Source organism: Papaver somniferum, chromosome 3 (genome assembly GCF_003573695.1).
Source record: "Papaver somniferum cultivar HN1 chromosome 3, ASM357369v1, whole genome shotgun sequence".
Lineage (NCBI taxonomy): Eukaryota > Viridiplantae > Streptophyta > Magnoliopsida > Ranunculales > Papaveraceae > Papaver > Papaver somniferum.
Window position 1 is genome coordinate 2078252 of NC_039360.1, and position 7401 is coordinate 2085652.

Genomic DNA, 7401 nt, shown 5'->3' on the forward strand with positions numbered 1-7401 from the left:
ATAATATCCTGCTGTATCTATTTGGATCTCATAATTTTTCTCAGTCTTCTCTTTGGCGTCTCTGAGAAGGAAACCTGAGCTTCTCTTGTAAATTTGACATTACTCTCACACAGTCACACGCTCTGGTGCTAGCATTTATTCTTTTCTCGCTTTCCTTCGTGTCATATGCCCAAACACGGTTTGGTTCCACGACCGTCGTTAATAGGTTGAGTTCGGCAGGAACATCAAGGGGGGATTCAAAATGTAGCATGATCTACTAGCACATATGGGTGTGCAGCTCGCATGACAAAGGATGGAATTCCATACCCGCTATAAAGCATGCCAATTTGCAAATATCATGGTCTGGATAGCTTATACAGCAGGTATCAACTACCAAAAGCACGATTTGAATGGATAAATGATGTGGCGTTAATTATACAGCAGGTATAAATTTTCCAACAACTCCAACTATTACCAAAAATGGCTTAAAAGAATGGAACACCATGTGCAACGAAAACTAAATAAATCCATTAGGTTGATTAGTTCTTGTCACTCAAATGAGACAAACAAATATATCAGCAAGAGGTTTCAGCATTCTCTTGCTAGCTCAATCTAATGTAACAAGTTGGAGAAAACCTAGGAATTAAGATCTATTATGTCAGAATGCTAGGACTCTCATTTTCTATTGGACTGCACTCTTAAAACCCCAGCATAAGTGGAGTCTTCAGTAGTATCATGTTTAATTGGGACCTTATCTTTCTACAATATGTAATCCTGTAATCTTTGATCTTTTCTTTTTCTTCTTGCCTATTGTAAGAAGTATCCCCTGTACAGTCTTCTCTCTTATACAATTCTAAGAACACTTCAAACATCTCCATAAAGGCACACAAACACATCAAGGGAGCTTCTTTGACTGCCTGCATCAGCTACTCCTGCGGCTGCTCTAGAATTAGCTCTGATGTATGTGATGTTACCTGCAGCATTTGTTACTGTTAAAACTAATCCAATCCTGATGGATATAATAAGATCAGATAAAAGTATTCAAATACAAAACAGATTTGTGCACTCTATTTGAACAACATGATCCCCTAACATAGAATTATTTGGGACAGAACCTAGGAGCATATATCTTTAAGCAGCTTAGCAGGCTAGGCTTCTTATATCTATTTACTCAGTTCGGAAGCACGACTTATTTCTATCTTCTAACCAAACGAACAGTCATGTAATTGAGTTGAAAACTTAAGATTAAAAAATGTAACAAAGAGCAAACAGATCAAAATAGCAAAAATGAAAAAAGGCAATTGAGAAAAACGTGGGATGTGGGACAAGCAGGCAGAGGTGGAGCTAGGAAACCATCGATGGGTAGGCAAAAATTTTAGGGTAGGAAAAAGTGACAAATGGGCTTTGGAGGCCATAAAAAGGCCAGAATTAGGCTTGGGAGCCAACCCGGCAGGGTAGGAAACTGCCTACCCTTGCCTTGGGATGTAAACAAGGATTTCTAGTAAATTTCGCGGATGAATTAGATGCGGTGATGCTGCCCGCAATTTCAATATGAACAGCTTTGGTTCTTGTCCATTCTCATCAAAAGAACGATCAGAATCAGCAGTATTGGGTCAATTTTTCAACCTAACAAGTAGCAATGTAGCATCCATCAGCCTTCCGGCTCAGACTGAAGGTAAATTACTTGATATTTGAGCCTTTTAAGTCCTAATTGTTCTAAAGTAATAAGCTCTCCTCGTTTTTATACTAATCAATCTAGCTAGATATCACCAAACGAATATGCTTTGTAGCTAATCTGAAGTTCTAAACCTTTCATTTTCACTCAACAGAAACCTACAACCTTAATAAAGGCGTGCATGGTTTTCCCAAATAAACCTCAACCCTACTTAGTTTCATTGCCCAACATATAAAAACTAGCACTGAACAACCAGCCCAACAAGTTCACAATTACACCGTTTTCTAGAAATACAAAAGCAAAATCATAGTTAGGATCACAATGAGTTTCTTACCTCAGCCTCATCATTCAGACCCTTCTTCTCCTCGTTTGACCAGCTCCCCTCCACTTTAGCATTGATCAGAATAACTCTCCGTCCAAGTGGCTCTCTCCAGAACAGTTGCTCTTTATATTCAGATGCACTTTGTAATTAGAGAAATGAAAATAAAGTGAAGGTGGTTCGTTAGTATCAAGACGAATATACACAAAAAGGAAAACTTGCATAATAATACCGAATCAGAAACAAAACAAAACAAAAAAAGCCCTTACTGGTCTGTTTCTCGAAATACTGAGACAATACGCGCGCAGTTTAGGATCGGCTTCAATTCCATTATACTTCCGTTTCAATTTAGGTGTATTCACCCTTTGGTAAACGGATATGTCCTTCCGCAGCTGGTTAAAAACCATCAACAACCAGATTTATTAGCAGAAATTCAACATGCAGCCAAAGCATAACTTATCGGAACCCTAAGCTGAAACTTAAATTGACCCAAAAAAATTGAGTTCAATTACAAACAAATAAATGTAATCCTAAAAGAAGAAAATCTTACCAGATTTGGTTGTCATTATAGGGAATACCTTCTCCTTTTACTTCTTTCTAACTTGAAGCCCTGTTATAACATAAGAACCCTATTAATATTTGACCTAATAATATCAATTCAGCACATAGAAGACGATGAGGAAGAAATTTTACTCGCTCTCTTGATACGCTACTCGCCTTTTCTTCTCTCGCACTCGCCTTTTCTCTGATGAAACGTTTGGGTGCAGTGACTCTATTTGTTAAATTATTTTAATTGTGTAGAAATATCGAAAAGACGAGAATATCCAACGGTATAAGGGTGTAATAATACTCAACAGTCTCAACCTTATTAGAGGGGCGGCATTCCAACCGGACAAAAAGGGTCATTACATGATCATTCAAAGTGTCTATTATCAAAAAAAAATTGGAAATGACAAATTAATCCTCATAATTGATGACCTAGTTTAGTGATGATAATTAAGTTTAATGTTAATGATTAATTTCACTTATATTAACTCAAAATCAAAACAAAATCAGATTTTAGAGTTTAAAAAAAAAAAAAAAGTTTGGAGATGGTAGAGAAGTTTTAACCCAAAGTGAAGGTCAATCTCAATCAATTGAAGAAATTAACCAACAAAGTGAAAACCCAATGCCTGAAAATGACCAGGTATACTTCTAAGTTAGCCTCAACTAGCTTTTTGTTGCTCAAATACGTAAAAAAAAAATTCAATTTCTTACACTTTCAGAGCTAATTAAGGTTGGCATTTTGCTCGTAACCAACCGTAATTCATAGTTACGGTTCGTAAAAGATGAACTACTAACCGTAACTGGTTAAATTTTGGGAAAACCCAATTGTAAAACCAGTTACGGTTGGTAACTAAATGCTCTATACGAACCGTAACTCAGTTACGGTGGGTGACCAAATGCTATATACTAACCGTAACTGGGTTACGGTTGGTAATTAAATGCTCGATACCAACCGTAACTAAATAAAATTCTCAGATACAAGAACATACGGTTGGTAGTTGAACTATTACCAACTGTAACAACATCAAAATCTCCAGTTACGGTTCGTAATAGAGTTAAAATCAACCGTAACTCACATAAACCCAGAAACTTTAATTTCAATCTTCATCTAAAACCCTAATTTTTGATAGAAATTAAACTTAAATCGAACAAGATAAACTAAACCCTAATTGGATTTTTCAAAACATACTTCATATAAGTCATTACACTACACTTGATTAATTTTCGAATCGTCGATTAATCGAAGACGATGAAATTATGGAGGTTATGGTTGATGGGAGGAGGAGAAGAGAAGAAGAAAGAAAACAAATTTTCAATTTAGTTTTGATTTAGGTTAAAAAATGGGGAGGATAACCTAGTTAATTTACATCCCCTTTAGGACATCCCCTAACCAACTAAAGAGACATTACTATCACACTGCCGCCCCTCTAATAAAACATGACGCCCCTATAATAAGCTTGATAATACTGTAATAACTGATGGTATCTGTTTGTTTTGATAAAAAGAAAGGTCACATTCAGGCGCATACTGTTGCGGGCCAAGCAAGCTACAGTAAAACTTCGATAAATTAATTACTTCGCTAAAATAATAAAATTCTCTGGTCCCAATCAGATTTGGATAAGTTAAATTTAAACTCGATAAATTAATAACTTCGCTAAAATAATAATTTTCTTTGGTCCCAACGCTATTAATTTATTGAAGTTTTACTGTATCTGGAATCCCAGATAGGTTTTCAATAGGGGAAATTAGGCTAGTGAAAACTACTATAATCCCCTACTATATGGGCTCAATATAGAGAATCCCCACAAAATAGATCCTCCCCTATCAACTTTATTCTTTTACATTTTGATATTTCTAGGCCCAAAACTTTAGATTTCCCTTTATATTTATATGTACTAAAACTAATTATCTGATTTCATTTTCACTTTCTCTCACTTCTCTGAAGAAAATTAGGGTTCTTTGATCAAACCGAAGAAAACGATTGTAGAGAGCAAGAAAACGTTTCTCGCTCCATCGATCTCCGCTGATGACGTTTACCTATTACAGAAGAACGAAATCAGTCATTCATTTTTGGTTTTAGATTGAATCTCAGATCAGAGGTGCAACGACTCTCTTAGGCTTTTCTTTATTCCCTATCAGTTACAATCGAATCAATGTATTTTTTAGTTGATTCGAAGATATCTCATGTATTGATTGAATCATTCTAGGTTTCAATCGATTTATAGATTTAATCGATTTGATTCAAACAATTTTAAAAACTGTTCATCAATCTACAAGTTCGAATCAATCGATTGACTCTAATTTGTTGTTTCGAAGCTACTTCAGGTAAGGTTTTCGATTTGATTCAATAGGTTTTCCTCAGTTAGTAGTTCTATTTTCTTAGTTTGATTAGGTTCTGATTTTTGTTTTCGTTGACTTTATTCAGATCGGAGAAGAACATGATTTTTATTGAATCAACAGGTTTTGAATCTAGGTATGTTTAGGTACGTTGTTGTTTATGTTGATGTTGTTGTTTAATTCGATTCGTTGATAATACTAGTTGAATTCAACCAGCTAAGAAGATATTCTCCATTCAATAAAAACGTTGATCTCTCATAATTCTAATGGAGCCAGTTGTGAACTTTTGTTGGTGGTTTTATCTTGCTTATCTTGACTACACATGTTGAGTTTGATTAACGAATCTATGTGGTGTTGGTGGTGGAGATGCAGGTTCTGGAGGAGTATGAGGAGGATGTGGTGGTATTGGAGCAGGTTTGAATGAGGATTTTGAAGTCAGTGGTAGTGTTTTTCAGAATTGATGAATTGAAGGAGATGATGAGAAGATAGAGGATGAACTATTTTAAGTTTCTAACGCTGGTGCTAGTGGTCACAGGTAATTACCTGATTTCACAAGGTTCTCTTATTTTTAAAATGTTTATATTTTTTTGTGATCAAGGTTAACTTGTTCTGATAAATTTACTACGTTAGCATCCCCTTGTGAATGATTGGTTTTTACTGTTGAATTATGCATCGAGATAGTTCTTGTAGATGGGACATTGGTTATTCGTAATAAACTTACTGGACAACTTGTTTCTCCATCTGTGAATAATATATTGAATGCCTGCAGTAATAGTGTGTTTGAATGATTTTATGATTGTGTTTTGTGTTGGATGTGGAACTTTTGTAGGGAAGGTGATACATAGATGCTCAAAAATTAATGGACAAGTTGTTTGTCCATTAACAGAGACAGTACACATCATATATTTGAGAAAACGCCTGAATGAGCTCTTCTTCACTATTTCATGCTCATCTTATTGAGTCTTCGTGCAAGTATATTTGTTAGTCTCAACTAAAAAGAATCTAAAGTAGATTTAACATGCTCGCCAACCTCTGGTTCTTTTGTACTAAGAGTATTATGTAACTTTCTACATCCTCATAGAATCTGGGTTGTTCCTTCTATTAAAGATACAATTATTTTTCATTTTTCTGGTAGGCAATTCAATTTAGTAGTGCATAGTTGTCTAAAAGCTCTTGCTCTCTTGTTCAATCAGGGTCTGACATTGCATCTTGGCCCGTATGGATGGTATACATCACATTTTTGAAGTCATTGTCGGTTGTTATATCTTTTTGTTTGTATATACTGTATCTTATTTGCTTATAGGTTTTTAGTGCTGAGCTAGTATGGGATTCAACCTGATCTAGTATGCGATTTAACAAGTATGGATGGAATACCAGAATGGTATATTAATATCATACAACTTGTTTGAATTGTAGGAAAAAAAGGATTGTGTGGTGTCTGATACCAACCTAATTACAAAAGCGTCAGGGCCATCTATAGAGAACAAAAGAAATATGTTGATGACACGATTGGAATATGGTTGTTGCACCCCCATATGTATCTTGCAAGGTAGATTGTTTGTCTGTTAACTTGTGAATTGTTGGTTATCATATTTAACTTTTTCCTCGTTGCTCAAAATCGTATTGTTTGTCTGTTAACCTGTGATTTTCTATAGCTAACTTAGTATACGTGCCAAGTATACAAGCCATACTACTGATAAGTAACTGCGGCTTACACATGTCATATGCATGTGTAACTGCCTATTACACATGCCTATGACATATATAACTGTGACTTACACATGATATATGCATGTGTAACTGCCGATTACATGTAGCACAATTTGCTTGTGTATGAACTTTTCCAGGTTTTTTTAGATGTTTTTACTTCTTTTAACTGCTGTAGCATTCAAAATGTTCTTTTACATTTATTTCATGAAAATATCCAACTGAGAAAAGTAACTAGATTTCTGATGAAGGATGTGGCGTCTCGCTTAGATGAGAGGGGAATTGCATTAGCTGTGTCTGATGCTGCATTGGACATTCTGACTGAAAGCTGCGATCCGATATGTGATCTACTCAGCAATGTGCTCTTTCGCCCTGAATAACGAAATAATTAGGATTATAAATTTTTCTGCGAGGTTATTATTATGTTCCTGTTGTTGCTTACAGAAGTTGCAAAATCTTCTTCGTCGATTTTACAAGTATATGGCTTTAGGCCAATTAAGAGGTGGCTAGAGAAGAAGGTGGTGACAGAGTTGTCAGATATGCTTCTAAGAGAGGAGATTGATGAGAACTCTACCGTGTTTATTGATGCAAGTATAGATGGAGCTGAACTTACTTACCGAGTGGAAAATAATGGTGGATTGGTGAATGCCATCACTGGGGAGAAGGTCGATATACTCATTGAGATCCCAAATGGTATAAGCACTGACGTAACTTCTCAGGCTGTAAAGAGGCCGATATACACATTCCATATGCATGTGTAACTCCAACTTACACATGCATTTTTATGTGTACTAGATGATTCTTGTATTTTTGTTGGATGTTGGTCTTATAGGTGGTG

General features: G+C 35.6%; 1 long non-coding RNA gene across 1 annotated transcript; it reads right to left on the reverse strand.

Annotated features, from left to right (window-relative positions):
• Positions 1-485: 485 nt before the first annotated feature.
• LOC113360847 lies at positions 486-2758 on the reverse strand. Its single transcript, XR_003364829.1, has 5 exons — positions 2667-2758; positions 2524-2583; positions 2243-2365; positions 1989-2115; positions 486-953 (listed from the first exon to the last, which is right to left on the reverse strand). It is a non-coding gene; the product is annotated as an uncharacterized LOC113360847 (long non-coding RNA).
• Between the last annotated feature and the right edge of the window lie 4643 nt (positions 2759-7401).